Source organism: Passer domesticus, chromosome 10, assembly GCF_036417665.1.
Source record: "Passer domesticus isolate bPasDom1 chromosome 10, bPasDom1.hap1, whole genome shotgun sequence".
In the NCBI taxonomy this organism is placed as follows: domain Eukaryota; kingdom Metazoa; phylum Chordata; class Aves; order Passeriformes; family Passeridae; genus Passer; species Passer domesticus.
In genome coordinates this window covers 41,527,999-41,545,201 of record NC_087483.1, presented here as the reverse complement: position 1 = coordinate 41,545,201, position 17,203 = coordinate 41,527,999, and the positions used below count along the sequence as shown (strand labels likewise).

At 36.9% G+C, this 17,203-nt stretch overlaps 1 protein-coding gene across 1 annotated transcript in view; it reads right to left on the bottom strand.

Moving 5' to 3' along the window:
* Window positions 1-17,203, bottom strand: part of LYPD6B (LY6/PLAUR domain containing 6B) — a 51,232-nt gene that overhangs the window by 15,885 nt on the left and 18,144 nt on the right. The window lies entirely within an intron of this gene.

The window sequence follows — 17,203 nt, the reverse complement described above, 5'->3', positions numbered from 1 at the left end:
CTCCTGTGGATATTCCTACCCCAAAATCTGCAATTCCTGGGTTACAGCAGATGCGGATGTTGCTGTTCAATTAGCTGCCTTGGTTAATTGAGGTTAATTGAGCTGTCCAGGGGTGACTCCTGACAGGGTTTGAACCCTTCCAGTGCCAGCACCTCCTCCTGGAAAAGCAGAATTTTAAATTTTTTAATCTCTTCTTGGCCAATGAGTTTCTTTTTTTTTTTTTTAACCTAAAAATCCTTCCTACCATAATTATTTATAAATTATCTTTGTGATTTGAGTTCTGTGGGATAAGCTGATGAATATTTTAATGGGATTTTTGCTTTCAGGACTCTTCTGAATCCATCAGATGAGCACCAGCCCCTAAATGGGTTTCATCCCATAAATTTTATTGCTCATCCTGCTGTAGGTTTTTACAGGGAGAGCTGAAGGGTGGGGTAATAATTGTTGTATTCTCATGGTTGAATTCTGTAAATTTAATTTTTTCTTCTGCAGAAATAAAAACCTGCAGAAATTTGGCATTTGCCTGGAATTATATTATATAAATATATATTTTAAAAATAAAAATGGATAAATAAAAATTTAAAAATAATCCTACAAATAAATATGGACAATAAAATAATAATAAACTATGGACACAATATATAATAATATAATAAATTTAAAACAAAAAAAAATAATAATATAAAATATGGAGACAAGGGTGAGGACAAATTAACCAGTGGAGAATATAAAGAATGAGCTGAATCAGCACATTTTAGAGCTTTAAGGCCTTTTTTAGGTTTTTTTTTAAGCCTGGAAAATTCTACAGAGAAAATGACCCAGCCAGGGGAAATGTCCCCCTTCCAGAATGGCAGGGTAAGACAGAGGAAGCAATAAACTTTATTACAGGGGGAAAAAGGTGCAACAAGCTTTTGAAATAAGAGAAGTTTCTGCTGCAGTTCTGGGCTCTCACTTACCCACCGTGAAAGGACTTTGGGGCTGAAAGGGGAAATAAAGCAGAGCCAACATTCCTGGCCAATTCAGAGATCTTTCATTGCCAGGGTAAAGGGATGCTGCTCCAAAAATCCTCCTCAGTGCCTGCAGGAGCTGAAATGTTCTAAATAAACACTTAAAATGTTCTAAGTATTGTAATACCTACAAGGAAATGGATGCAGGAGCTGAAGGGAACAGTGTGGAAAATTGTGCATCTGGTCCCTTCCTCTGCCCCTGCCAGAAGGGAATTCCATCTTTGAAAATAATATAATATATTCATATATATATATAAATATTATACATATATTCAATATTTGAAAGTAATATAATATATTAATATATATAAATATACATATAATATATATATTCAGTCCACCTTTGAAAATAATATATTAATATATATAAAAATATATATTATACATATATTCAATCTTTGAAAATAATATAATATATTAATATATATAAAAATATATATAATATATATTCAGTCCACCTTTGAAAATAATATATTCATATATATACATAAAATATATAATACATATACTCATTCAATCTTTTAAAAGAATGGAATTTTTATATATAATTATATATATAAAATATATATTCAGTCCATCTTTGAAAATAATATATTCACTTATATATAAATATATAATACACATATTCATTCAGTCTTTTAAAATAATACAATTTTTATATATAATTATATATATAAAATATATATTCAGTCCATCTTTGTAAATAATATATTCACATATATATAATTATATAATACACATATTCATTCAATCTTTTAAAAGAATAGAATTTATATATATAATAATATATATAAAATATGTATTCAGTCCATATTTGAAAATAATATATTCACATATATAAAATATATATAATACACATATTCATTCAGTCTTTTAAAAGAATACAATTTTTATATATAATTATATAGATAAAATATATATTCAGTCCACCTTTGAAAATAATATATTCATATATATACATTAAATGTATAATACACATATTCATTCAATCTTTTAAAAGAATGGAATTTATATATATAATTATATATATAAAATATATATTCAGTCCATCTTTGAAAATAATATATTCACATATATAAAAATATATAATACACATATTCATACAGTCTTTTAAAAGAATACAATTTTTATATATAATTATATATATAAAATATATATTCAGCCCACCTTTGAAAATAATATATTCATATATATACATAAAATATAGATAATACATATATTCATTCAATCTTTTAAAAGAATAGAATATATTCATACATATATAATTATATATATAATAGAAATATATAATTATATATATAATAGAAATATATTAATTCCATCTTTGAAAATAATATATTCATATATATATATAAATATATACATTCATATAATTTAAGATATAATTCAGCCTGCCCTGTCTCACTCATCATCTCCCAAAATCCTTGACTGCTTCAGTTCATTAATGGAAGGAATTTCTGACCTGGGGCTAATGGGTGTAATTCATGAAAATTAATAGAGGTAACAAAAGGAAACTGAATATATTATTAGGAATAATGAAAATTTACCTTTCTCCTCAGTTTCAATACAAAGCCTGATTAGTTTGGGGTACAGAACTCCAAAATAAATCAATATTTTTGTGTGTATTTTGCTGCTTTCCCCTTGATTTCAGGATTTACAGGAACAAAAAAAATGTGGAGAAGACCCTAAAGATGAAGAGCTGCAACTTTATGGAAAAATTAAAAATTCCTCAGCTTGGGAAAGGAGCAGGGATGTGGGAGAGGGCAGGGAAAGCAGGGGAGGGGTGGAGGTGCCAGAAATGCCAGAGCTCCCAAGCAAAGAGCGGGAAAAGGGAAAAGGGAAAAAAGGGGGGAAAAGGGGGGAAAAAAAAGGGAAAAAAGGGGGAAAAAGGGGGGAAAAAAAGGGAAAAAGGGGGGAAAATAAAAGGGAAGAAAGGGAAAAAAGAAAGGGAAGAAAGGGAAAAAAGAAAGGGAAGAAAGGGAAAAAAGAAAGGGAAGAAAGGGAAAAAAGAAAGGGAAGAAAGGGAAAAAAGAAAGGGAAAAAAGGGATAAAAGGGAAAAAAGAAAGGGAAAAAAGAAAGGGAAAAAAGAAAGGGAAAAAAGAAAGGGAAAAAAGAAAGGGAAAAAAGAAAGGGAAAAAAGGGAAAAAAGAAAGGGAAGAAAGGGAAAAAAGAAAGGGAAGAAAGGGAAAAAAGAAAGGGAAGAAAGGGAAAAAAGAAAGGGAAAAAAGGGATAAAAGGGAAAAAAGAAAGGGAAAAAAGAAAGGGAAAAAAGAAAGGGAAGAAAGGGAAAAAAGAAAGGGAAGAAAGGGAAAAAAGAAAGGGAAGAAAGGGAAAAAAGAAAGGGAAGAAAGGGAAAAAAGAAAGGGAAAAAAGGGATAAAAGGGAAAAAAGAAAGGGAAAAAAGAAAGGGAAAAAAGAAAGGGAAAAAAGAAAGGGAAAAAAGAAAGGGAAAAAAGAAAGGGAAAAAAGAAAGGGAAAAAAGGGAAAAAAGAAAGGGAAAAAAGGGAAAAAAGAAAGGGAAAAAAGGGAAAAAAGAAAGGGAAAAAAGGGATAAAAGGGAAAAAAGAAAGGGAAAAAAGGGGAAAAAGGGGGAAAAAGGGGAAAAAGGGGAAAAAGGGAAAAAAGGGAAAAAAGAAAGGGAAAAAGGGAAAAAAGAAAGGGAAAAAAGGGGAAAAAAGGGGAAAAAAGGGGAAAAAAGGGAAAAAAGGGAAAAAAGGGAAAAAAGGGGAAAAAAAAGGGAAAAAAAAGGGGAAAAAAAGGGAAAAAAGGGAAAAAAGGGAAAAAAGGGAAAAAAAAAGGGAAAAAAAGGGGGGAAAAAAGGGAAAAAAGGGAAAAAAGGGAAAAAAGGGAAAAAAGGGAAAAAAGGGAAAAGGGTTTGTGCTTTGCTAAATTTTAGGATTTTGGGATGCTGGATCTCAACTCAGATGGCTGGGAGAGAACTGGGAATTTCCTCCTCTAGGCTTGGAATAAATCCTGGGATTTGGGTTGAGAAACCTCAAAGCTCAGCCCAGCCCAGCCCTGCCACCTCCCACTGTCCCAGGCTGCTCCAAGCCCCCTCCAGCCAGGCAAATCCCACATTTCTGCAGGTTTTATGCAGAATAAAAAAATTCAATTTACAAAATTCGGCCATGAAAACACAGCTTTTTTATGCAGAAAGAAAAATTCAATTTACAAAATGGAACCATGAAAACACAGCTTTTTTATGCAGAAAGAAAAATTCAATTTACAAAATTCAACCACAGCTTTCGTATGCGGAAGGAAGAATTCAATTTGCAGAATTCAACCATGAAACACACAGCTTTTTAATGCAAGAGAAAAAAATGAATTTACAAAATTCAACCATGAAACCACCGCTTTTTTTTATGCAGAAAGAAAAATTGAATTTACAAAACTCATCCATGAGAACACAGCAATTATCACCCCACCAACTGCACAGCCACCCTTCAGTTCCCCCTGTAAAAACCTACAGCAGGATGAACAATAAAATCTATAGGGTGAAACCCATCATCTGATGGATTCAGAACTGCCCTGAAATCAAAAATCCCATTAAAATATTCATCAGCTTATCCCACAGAACTCAAATCCCAAAAATAATCTATATATAATTATGGCAGGAGGGATTTTTAGATCAAAAAAGAAACTCCTTGGCCAAGAAGAGAGTAAAAAAATTCCACTTTTTCTCACAGGACAAAGAATGAATCTAGAAATTTAAAAAATTTATGTATATTTTGCTTTTTGCAGCCATCCAAGCATAAAAATACCAATTTTTGCCAGATCAGAGTGAGGACATTTTGTTTTTTGCAGCCATCTAAGCACAAAAATACCATTTATTCCTGGAGCAGGGTGAGGAGATGCTGGGGCAGAATTCCTGCAGCTCTTATCAGACACTGCAGAAACAGCACAAAGTGCTGGCACAGATAAAGTTCTCCAGCTGCTGTTATCAAAAACGGGGTCAAAAAGTTCACACAGGCAGGGTTTATGGCCTGAGCCCTTTAAATAAAGCCAAATTTGGAGAGAAAAAAGGGGCACAAGAGCTGAGATATGGAAAGGGCTGGACCCAGAGCAGATTAATGGAAATAATCTGAATAATCAATAACCAGGCACAGGAAAATTAATTAACTGCTGGAGCAGCCTCCACAGAAATGATTCCAAATGAGTAATTAGCATTATTCATAATAAGGTTTAAGTGATCTCCCAAAAGTCAATAGCAAGCAAGGGAAAAAGACAATTTATTACGTTAAGACATATAATAAATAAAACCTAATAAAACCTAACAAATTGACATTAAAATATCAATTTATCAGGTTAAGACTTGGAAGGGTCCAATTTCCAACTTGCAAACGTCTCCCATCCAAAGCAACCCCCCAGCATTCCCAGTTTTCCAATATTAAGGAATAACTGCACTCTTTAAGCATTGTTTAATCCTTGACAGACTGGGAGCTATTTGCAGGCAGCCAGAAATGTTGTGTTTTTATAGACACAGATGGAATTTTATAATTCACAACCTCAAAAGAAGCAGATTTGTTGGGAAAAAAGTCAAACTCTAAGTACCAGGCCCCAAAAATATAGATATGCCCAATATATATAATATCTATAATTATAAATAAATATAATTTATTCTATTTAATATAATTTAAATATATATTCTTATAGAAAGATATTATAAATATAATATAAAAATAAAAGTATGTAATGTACAAATGTAAATTTCTATATAAATACATATTCTAAATAGAATATATAAGTAATATTATATATATGATTTAACATGATATATGATATAATATTATATATTATATCATATATGATATATAATATTATATATAACATGATATAGAAATTTATAAATGAAGATATTTTAAAAATATATAAATTATGTATTGGATTTCAAAATGTATCAATAAATATATTTTTAAATATATAAATTATATATTGGATTTCAAAATATATCAATAAATATATTTTTAAATATATAAATTATATATTGCATTTCAAAATATATCAGTAAATATATTTTAAAATATATAAATTATATATTGGGTTTCAAAATCCAATATATAATTTAGTGGGATTATGTCCATTCCCAAAGAAGAGAAACAGCCAGGATTTATCCCACCAGTGCCGAAATTAAGGAAAAAGGAACATTTTGTCCATGAAAAATGGAGAGCCACGGGAATTCCTGCAGGGCAGAAGGAAAAGCCTCCAGGTGATGACCACAAGGACCTTTACTGACAAACCAGGATGAATTAAATCCACTTAGGGCTGGACTTACACCCAGGTGTAAATCCGGTGTGGAGCTGGGAGCCCAAACCCGGCTCTTTCTCCATCCTTACGACCATCCTGAATCCAAATATTTCGAAAACAAATGTCATCTCCACAAGCCCCCCTCGCTGTGCCACCCCAGGGAGCAGCAATTTTGGTGCTGGGATCATCTCCTGCCCCCACCTGATAAACTCCCCCGAGCTGGCAGAGCTCCCTGAGCCCGGGGGGCTCCAGCAGCATTCCTGGGACAGCCCCTGGCCCCTCTTCAAAGGCCGGGCAAAGCAGGGTGGGGCGGAAAGAAAATAATCCCAATTTAATGATTTCATTCCCATCCCGGTGGAATCCTCCGGCTCTGTGCCACAGGTGCCTCCCGGGCCTGGAAAACTGGGACAGGGATCCTCAGCACCTCCAAGATGCTCCTCCTCTCCCAGCTGGGCGAATCTTTTGGTATTTTCCTCCATTTTTTGGGGTTTTCTTGTTATTTCACTCCATTTTTTGCTATTTTTTGTTGTTTTGCTCCTTTTTTTGATATTTTTTGTTATTTTGCTCTATTTTTTGTTACTCTGCTCCAGGCTGGAGGTTCTGGGGCCGGGACAAGGCAGGGAGATGGAGCCGTGGCTGTGTGCTCCCAAAAAATTTCCTCCTTTTCCTACTTGATTTGTGGGTTTGGGGCTCATCCATAATTTCTCTTTATTCTCCTTGCTCTCCTCATTATTCCTGGAAATCTGAACGCTTTACCCCCTCCTTTAGCAAACAGTGAGACGGAGGAGCAGAAATGAGGGGTGGAAGAGGAGGAAAACCCAAAGCTGAGCCTTGGGAGGGCACAAATCCCAGCAGGAATGTCCTTGCACTGAACTCCTCAAATCTCACTCCCAGAGCCAAACAAAAACTGCTGGACTTCCCTGCAGATCCAGGAATCTTTTTGTGCCTCTCCGTTCCCTTTTTCTTCTGAGCTGCAAAAATGTTATAATTCCCTACCATTACTATTATTATTATTATTATTATTATTAATTATTTATTGTTATTATTTTCCCTATTATTCTCTGATTTTATAACTCCTATTCCAGCCACATCTAAGGTTTAGCATGACCCCTGACATCTCAGCAGGAAAAGAAAAAATTAATAAATAGAACACGGAAAAAAGAGCAAAGATCACTCTACAAAACAGAGGAGCAGCTAAAGGAGCTGGACAAAGCTGCCTTTACTTAAAAATATATTAAAAATATATATTAAGCATATATATGAATACATATTAAAATAAAATATTAAAATAGATATAATATATAAGCTGCATTTACTTTAAAAATATATTAAAATAATTTTTAATTATATTTTCATATATAAATATATATTTATATAGAAATCTATATAATATATATTTAGTTAGAGATCTTAATAAAATACATATTAAAATAAAAGATGACTATATATAATATATAAATATATTAAATAGATATATTAAATTTATATATTAAATAGATATATTAAATTTTATATATACACATATATATACTTTAATATATATAAATATATAAAAATATAACAATTATATAAATATATAAAAATATTAAAAATATAAAAATATATTAAAATATAAAAATATATAAAAATATATAAAAATATAAAAATATATATAAAATATAAAAATATATAAAAAACATAAAATATATAAAGTATATAAAAATATATAAAAATATCTATGTATAAAATTCCTCCTTGAAATGTCAGCTACTCCAACATTGAGAACAGTCACAAATAGCACCAATAAAGGGCTGAACTTACACTGCCTGTGATACAACTGTAAATAAACCCCCCCAAAAACCCTTTTCTGGATATTTTGGATTGAACTGAAAGCAACTGCTGCTTGAGTGAAGACACTGCAATATTCTGTGAAGTGTTTGAAAGCAGGAAGTGTGAAATCCGGAGTTCTCCAGGATTCACACAGGGGTGAGAACAAACATTCTCACTTTGGGGGGCAAGGTGGATCCGAACACACCAGACTGCTGCTGCTGGAGCCAAAGGTGGCGCGGCTTTCTGACAAATCCCTGTCAGAAACACATCCCACACAGCTCCCACTGTAAGCCAGGCTTAATCCTGGGCACAAAGAATAAACCTGCTCCGCCTGTGCTTAGCCAGGCTGGAGGCTGACTGGGAAATCAGAATCCAAATGCTGCTGCTCCATCATCCCCGTCCTTACAGAGCTGTGCTTTGCTTGTGAAAATGCCTTGAAACAGAAATTTCAAGGCTTCAGTTGTCACAAGAAATGTCCCAGCTGCTGGCAAACATCCCCCTGTGCTGGGTGTGGGACACTGCCTCCCACAGTGCTGAAAAGGGGTTGGGCTTTTGCATCCACTGTACAAAAATCCCAAAGAAATCCTCCACATTCCCACAAACATCATCACGCTTTTCTCTTTGGGATTTTACTTAGAAATCCTCTACAATCCCATAAATGTCACACTTTTCCCTTTGGGATTTTACTTAGAAATCCTCCACATTCCCACAAACATCATCACACTTTTCTGTTTGGGATTTTACTTCTTAGAACTCCTCCACATATTGTCACAATTTTCTGTTTGGGATTTTACTTCCTAGAAATCTCTATATTCACACAAATATAGTCACACTTTTTTGTTTGGGATTTTACTTAGAAATCCTCTACAAGCCCATAAATGTCACACTTTTCCCTTTGGGATTTTACTTAGAAATCCTCTACATTCCCACAAATATAGTCACACTTTTCTGTTTGGGATTTTACTTCTTAGAAATCCTCTATATGTTGTCATACTTTTCTCTTTGGGATTTTACTTCTCAGAGATCCTCCACAATTCCACAAATGTTGTTATACTTTTCTGTTTGGGATTTTACTTTTTAGAATCCTCTATAATCCCACAAATGTTATCACACTTTTCTGTTTGGGATTTTACTTAGAAATCCTCTACAATCCCACAAATGCCACCCTTTTCTGTTTGGGATTTTACTTCTTAGAAATCTCCACATTCCCATAAATCTCACCACACTTTTCTACTTGGGATTTTATTTTTTAACCAATTTGCCTTAATAAAAAACCAAATGGTTCTTGTGCTGCATTTTCTAACAAATTCAAATATAAACCCAGGGCAATGATTTCATGTGAGGGAGGCTGCCAGAGGAGCTGTGGCTGGCCCGGGATCCCTGGAATGTCCCAGGCCAGGTTGGAGCACCCTGGGATAGGGGCAGGGCGTTCAAATCAGAGGATCCATGAGGTCCCTTTTAACCCAGACTATTCCATGATTTAGGAAGAAGACAGAAAGAAAAACCAAATTCAAAACCTCTGTCTTTCCACAACGTTTTTAACAACAATTTTTAACAGTGCAAGGGCAAACCCCCAAGCTTTTCCCACAGGAGATGCAAGAACTGAATCACACACAAATTCCTAAAGATCTGCACAATGAAATTTTACCCAAAAAGTGGCGGGATGGGGAATTATTTAGGGCAGAACTGAAGCACTGATCCAGCAACTCAGCATCCCCAAAAACCTTGGACAGGGCCAGGAGGAGCTGGGGGTGTGAGGAGTGGGAAGAGGCTTTGGGGAGGAGGCAGCAGGAGGGTGGCAGGTGACAATCCCAGGAAATCCCACTTTCCCAACCCCATTTTGCCCCAGCTGCCTGAGCAAACAGAGCCTGCCCTGAGCAGGAGCTCGGGAGCAGCTCAGGCTTTGTGTGGTCACAGCTCTGAACTCCAGCTTGCCCTAAAACCAAGCCTGGCCTTTCCCTGCCGCTCCCAGGCCTTGCTGGGGAGCTGCCTCGCATTCCTGACGTGTTTTGGGGCTGCCTCAGGGAACCTCAGCCACCCAGCCCAGCTGGAATCCTAAAATCCAGCCCCTGCTGCAGGCAAAGCCCCAGGGGTTCTGGCAGCAGAGTCAGGGAAGGGTGGGGACTGTCCCAAAAAAACACCCCAATTTTGGGAGGCACGGGCTGCTGGGTTTGAGCTGGTGACACTCCAGAGAGCTGGAGATTTGGGGACAAGGATGGAGGGACAGGAGCCAGGGAATGGCTCCCAGTGCCAGAGGGCAGGGATGGGTGGGACATTGGGAACTGGGAATTCCTGGCTGGGCTGGGATTGCCAGAGCAGCTGGGGCTGCCCCTGGATCCCTGGAATGTCCGAGGCCAGGCTGGAGCAGCCTGGGACATCAGGAGGGGTCCCTGCCATGGCAGGGGTGGGGTGGGATGGGATGGGATGGGATGGGATGGGATGGGATGGGATGGGATGGGATGGGATTTAAGGTCCTTCCCAACCCAAACCTGGCTGGGATTCCGTGATTCCCAGAGGAAAAGCAGAAACTGGTGGGGAACAGAGCAATCAAACAGCTCAGGAACTCAGTTCTGGAAAAGTGATCTATGTGAAAAGAGAAAATCCAATAGGAGAGGCTGTGCCTCAGGAGAAGGGAATTCGGGAAGAACCAGGCCTGGAGCACTGTGAGGAGTAAGGAATTCTGACATTCGCACCCTGGGCTCTCAGATTTACCATAATTCACATTTTACTGTGGATTTAATCCAGGAAAAGGGATTCAAGGGAGGGTTGGAGTGCCCATCCCTGGAGGTGTCCCAGGAATTCCTGGAGGTGGCACTCGGGGCTCTGGGCTGGGGACAGGGTGGGGATGGGCACAGCTCGGACTCCATGGGCTGGGAGGGATTTCCCAACCTTTCCCTGGGATTCCATAAACTCCTTCCTTGCGTCTTTAATTAATCATTTGTGGGATTACCCAGAAGGTGAAGGCAGAGCTGCCCAGTTGGAAGCTGGAGGTGAAATCCTGCATTGGAATCTTCAAGCACAACAAAACAACCAAATAAACCACTCAAAATTCCTGGCTGCACATATATAATATATAATATATAATATATAATATATAATATTATATATATAATATATAATATATAATATATAATATATAATATAATAATTTGTTATATATGATATAATATATATAATACATAATATATGTTATATATGTATATACTATATAAATTTTATATATATAATAATTTATATAGTATATACACATATAATATATATATTAATTTAATATTATAAATAATATATTAGTATAATATTATAAATAAATAAATTATGTTACATATTATATATCATATATTATATACTATGTAATATATATATAACATAAAATACACATTATAAATTATAATTATATATTACATGTATGTAATATATAATTATATATTATATATAATTATATATAATATATAATTATTATATATATAAATGTAATATACATATAAAATGTATACTATATAATATATCTAACATATATAAAATACATATGTAAAAATCTATGATATAAAATACACCCTACATAATGTATAATGTATCATATCTAATATATAAAATATATAACATATTTTCAGGTCTGACTGACTCATTTGAAGTCTACATCATCCTTTCCAACTCATTTTACCTGTTTTTGTTCTCAGTCTCTCTCTCTGAGTGGAAACATCACTCAAAGCCTTTCCTCTTGCACCACAAACCATTTTGAGGTGGTTTTAGTTTGACCCAAGAGCCACTCGCTGGCTCCTGCTCCAGTGCCTGGAACTGACCCTGTCCCCCTGAGGACTCCTGATCTGTCTTGCACCATGTGGAAAAAAAATAAAAGCAGAATTTCCACAGAAATTACTGAAAAAGTTAATTATTAAATCAGCTCGCTGAGGCTGAAATGAGAATGAAGCAGAGAGGAGTTAAGAATTAAACCCCAGAAAATCAGGGAAGAGAGAAACTGGGGGAAAAAATTTAAAATCTTATTTTTGCTCTACTATACGAACAACAAAAAGAGTTTAACAATAACTTAATTCCTGGTCAGTGAAAGAAACAGCAAAATTTCCCATCAACCTCTCTAGGGCCAGAAATGAACTTGAGAGAAAGAATTCTAGGGAAAGGAGTGATTTCTTTTCCAACCTAAATTCATTTAGATAAATTTACTTAAATGCAGATGATTAAGTCGTTCTGATCACTTCTTTTCTTATTCTGACATTAAAAATAACATTTTAGTTTTCATTTTTTCCATGGTACTCCACAAAGAGCATAGAAGAAATATTCCCATAGTGGAGAAGGCTGCAAGTCACCATCAAAAAGTGATTTAAAGTGGAAAGGTAACTATAAATACTGATAAAATCAGACAGGATTTTCCACAATTACCTTAAAAACCTTCAAATATCCATAAAAATATCTGTATTTATTAGGATTTATGTCCATAAAAACTGAGCTGATTTCCCATGGACCAGATTAGCACAGAAACAGAGATGAAATTCTATTTTTTTTTTGGAGATTTCAGTGCTTTTCCATAAATTTGGAGCCCAAAGAAAAGCGACCCAAGAAGCTCTGGAGCAAATAAATGCTGCATTTCCATTTTTAACATTTACAGAATCTCTTCCATTTGATTATCCTGGCTCTGAGTCCTCCCTTGCTGCATCCCAGCACTGGTTTTAAGAGGAATTAATTCAGGTGATGTGACCAAAGAGGTTTTTATCACTCTAGATTAATGTTCTTTGCTCAGGGCTCATTAATCAGGGTTTCCCTGAAAGGAGCTACACCTTCAAATATTTTTCTAAGTGGATACAAAGGTTGCTTCATTTTATTTTATTTTTCCTAATCCCCTCCTATCTCTTTTTAATAAATAAATTTACAAAGTTTCACAGCAAAATACAGAAATTTCAAAGACTCCTAAATAATGTTTCTTATAGGAAACCAAAAATAACATCCAGGATGAGCTTTTAAAAAATCCCAGAATGGTTTGGGGTTAAAACTCAATTAACTCAAATTTCCTGCCACGGGCAGGGACACCTTCCCCCAGTCCAGAGCCTCAAACTGGGATTTGAAATCCTCTTTTACTGCATTTTAGAGAAAACAGAGAAAATTTAATTGTTACACTTCAAGAAGACATTCATTCAAAATCTCGGAAATTTCTTCTAATTGTGTCAGCGGGAGGAATCTTTGAAAGATGATAAAAAAATCTAATTTCTACATGAATTCATCAAATTTCTAATTAATTAATCTAATTTCTAAGCTCAGCGCAGCCTGGGCAATGGGGTGAAACCCTGAATTCTGATATTTCTGGGCAGAAATATCCAAAGTTGCCATTTGAAAGGATCACAGCCCGTCCCAGCATCACCTCGAGGCGCTGCTTGCATCAAGGCCTTTCCCAGCCTGTTATAAACTGAATTTTTTCCCAATTCCCCACTGGTTTTTTGGAACAGGCCATGGAGTCAGGGAAATCCCAGAGGATTTCTTGGCCACCACCATGTGGAATTGCTGGGAGATCCAAGAATTTCCTCAGCTGGAGGGGCAACCACGTGGCCCTGATGTTTTCTGGGCAGGGATGTGCAGGGGAAAGGAGATGGATGGAGTGGAATAAAGAGGGAAAGAAGGAATCAGAGGGCAGGGAAACACTTCCAAAAGTGCATTTTTTAAACAGAAAAATTCACAGGATTTGATTTTTGTCTCCTATGCTGTCTCTCCCATCACCACACCGAGGTCTATCATTTCCAAATATTGGTTCCTGCTGTTAAAAGGTAATAAAATCAAGTTCAGGGTATATTTTATTACCAGACTCATGCTTGAAGGATTTTTTTCCTTGTTGTATTTTTCCTGGTTTTTTAGCTGGATCAGTTTTCTTACCAAGTTCATCCCTGCAGCGCTGGAGGCAGAGAAAGGCACGACCCCCAGCCCACAACACCTGGGAAATGCAACACTGAGGGTGAGGAATCATCACCTGCCCCACACCAAAGCCCACTAATGACCCCCACACTACAATTAAAACCATTAAAAATGGAGTTTTTTCCCTCCTTTGAGGTGGCTACCCCAGGATGAAAGCCCAGAATTGTCAGCAGCACCCCCAAGAGAAGGGGGCTCATTAATTCCACAGAACTCCTGGCACAGTTTGGGCACAAACAAAGGGACTCTGTCTGGAATCCCCTCGGAATCAATTCCTGAGAAACTCCTGAGTGCCAAGGAGACACAAAGCTGGCATTTGCAATTTTCCCAGCCCGCTGAAGAAAGCAGGGTGGCTGGCTCCATGGCCTGGAGCCAAGGGAATTACTGAGGATTCCACACCTGGAGGTCACCACTTGGCACATGGAGCCCCTCTTTTCCCCCCTTTCACACAAACCCCAGCTCGTTTGAAGCCCAGTTTTTAATTGGGGATCATTTCAGACAAGTGCGTGGGGTTTATTTAGAAACAGGGAGAATATAATGAGAATTCAAGAAGAATTGTTTCCTTCTGTGCAGTGGAAGACACCACAGAGTCGTTTAATGTGAAGTAAAACAGGGTTTAATGCTCAACTTCAGGGTTTTATGTGAAGTAAAACAGGGTTTAATGCTCAACTTCAGGGTTTTATGTGAAGTAAAACTGGGTTTAATGCTCACTTCAGGGTTTTATGTGAAGTAAAACTGGGTTTAATGCTCAGCTTCAGGGTTTTATGTGAGGTAAAACTGGGTTTAATGCTCACTTCAGGCAAACAACTGCTTGGGCCTGGCCTGGAGAAAACCCCACACATTAAAATAAACAACTTCTCTATGTCTCGATGACAGAGACAATAAGCAAGCCCATGCTCCACATCAATTCCTGACACTTGAAGAAACTGCAGCTTAAAGAATGTGAAAAGTCTTTGGAGGAGAGCTAATCCCTGGGGAAAGATTGCTTTGGGTTTCAGATGTGGAACCATGTTTTGAAGCGAAGGAGATCAATAAAAAAGCCTTTTCTCAAAGCAGTGTTACCCAGCAAAAAGAACACATGTTTGGTTGGGGTTTAAAGCGATGAAAGCAGAGGGGAAAATGTGTTGAGATTAACAGAAACCCAAAAGAAACATCAGCAGATTCAAGCAGGGTTGTCCTGGGACTGTTTTGGTTTTTTTTTCCAGGAGCTGCCATACTTGGATTTATGACCAAAACCAAAACTCTAATTCTAACAGGAATGAAGCTTTACACTTGGTACAAGTTAATTAAAAAAAAAGGGGGGGTTTAAACCTCTCATATTTTCAGATGTCTCTTCTAATTTCCCAGTCTCCATCCAGGCATTTGCTGAGGCACATCTGCCCTTGGCAACTTCCAGGGAATTCTCCTGGTCCTTCCTTTGCTCTGAAATAAATGTCACTACAAACACATTGGCTGGGTCTCACTCTGTCACAGAATAAAAATCTCCTAAAATTTCATTTCTGCCAAAAGATTTTCCAAACAGAAAGAGGTTTGTGGTGTTGGTTTGGTTTGGGCTTTTTCCCTGCCCTCCAAAAAAATAAGCAGGTGCACATTGAAAATATTTTAATTGCCCCAATTTGCTCCCATGCCCATAATACAAATTAAGGCCTGGAATTCACAAATGGAATCCCCAAATACTTCCAAAAGTGCCATTTTTTTAAACAAGAAAATCCACAGGGTTTGATTTATGTCTCCTGTGCTGTCTCTCCCATCACTGCACTGAGGTCCATCATTTTCAAATATTGGTTCCTGCTGTTAAAAGAAAAGGTAATAAAATCAAGTTCGGGGTATATTTTATTACCAGAGCTGCTGACATGCTAAATTCTGCATCCAGTGTCACAGTTCTTGGCCTTTTCAAGTCTGTTTCCATGTCAGGAGCTTAATGAGCAGAAAACCAAACAAGAACTCCAAAGATCAATGTCATTCAACAAAACCTTTTGCCTTTTTTTGTTGAACATTCTTGAGAAGACAACGATGACAGATTGGATGTCAAGACCTTTTAAATTTTTTTCTAACTATTTAATTTTTTTTAAACTCTTAAAAATAAGCTTGGCTGCCTGGATCTTATGCAATGTGAAAACCAAAGCCCTGGAATAAAAAATCCACTTGGCCCTCATCTGAGGTTTATTTAGCAACTCTAATTTCTTATTTCATGGGTCTAATCATATTTAATTTATGGAAACACCTTTTTTTATTAAGTTAATGTAAACATTCAGGCGTTTTATTGTGGCAATTTCTCCAAGACAGCAAATATGGAGCTGACACAACTCAAGTTGAGTGCAGCAAGCCCTGACTCTGGAATTCCCTTCCCAGCATCACTCCTGGCTGCTGTTTACTTTTGGAAAATCCCTGCCCCAGTCGGAGCCTTGCTCTCCACTGATCCATAACCCACAGATGAGCCTCCATATGCCGTGGAAAATGGAGCACAATCCAAACAACCATTTGCTGCTTTTCCAGAGAGCCAATTTCCCAGCACTGAAGTCACGGGGGGAAACAGGATCTTAAGGTTTTGAGTTGTTACAAGCCTGAGCAATTAAATCTCACACAAAAAAACACATTAATGCCTGGCCTAAGAGTTGCTGAGGTGAGGAAAGATTAATAACCCTGGTATTTAACATCCTGATATAGCTACAGGCACAGGGAATTTTCTCTGCCTGGTGCACTTGGGGGATTGCACTGCACGATGCACATCCACAGCCTCAGGCTTTCCCATTAACACAGAAAATAACAATTCCAGCTCTCTAAACCACTGGTCACTGCAGTGACAGGTCAATCCTCTGCCAGGGAGGGTTTGGGGGTTTCATGCACACCCAGGATGGCAAAATGCAGCCAAGCACAACCTGCCAATCCTTCCCGTTGCAGTCCTTGCCCACCAACAGAGAGGCTGAAGAAAACCCTAAACTCCAGTGGAACCACTCCTGATGGAGTCATGAACTCCATGGCATTCCTACACATCAATCCACCACCAGAAATTATTGCTGGGATTGGACCTTGGAGAGTGGAGCTGACCTTGAGAGCACAGAATATTCTGAGTTGGAAGGGACCTACCAGGACCACCAAGCCCAGCTCTTAAGTGAGTGACCCACAATGACATGATGGTTTTTTTACAGATATTAAAGAGCAATTCTTTAGAAGCACCTGATTTTATATCCGCTAAAGGAATTTATGTTTTTAAAAAAAATAGGAAAAACAT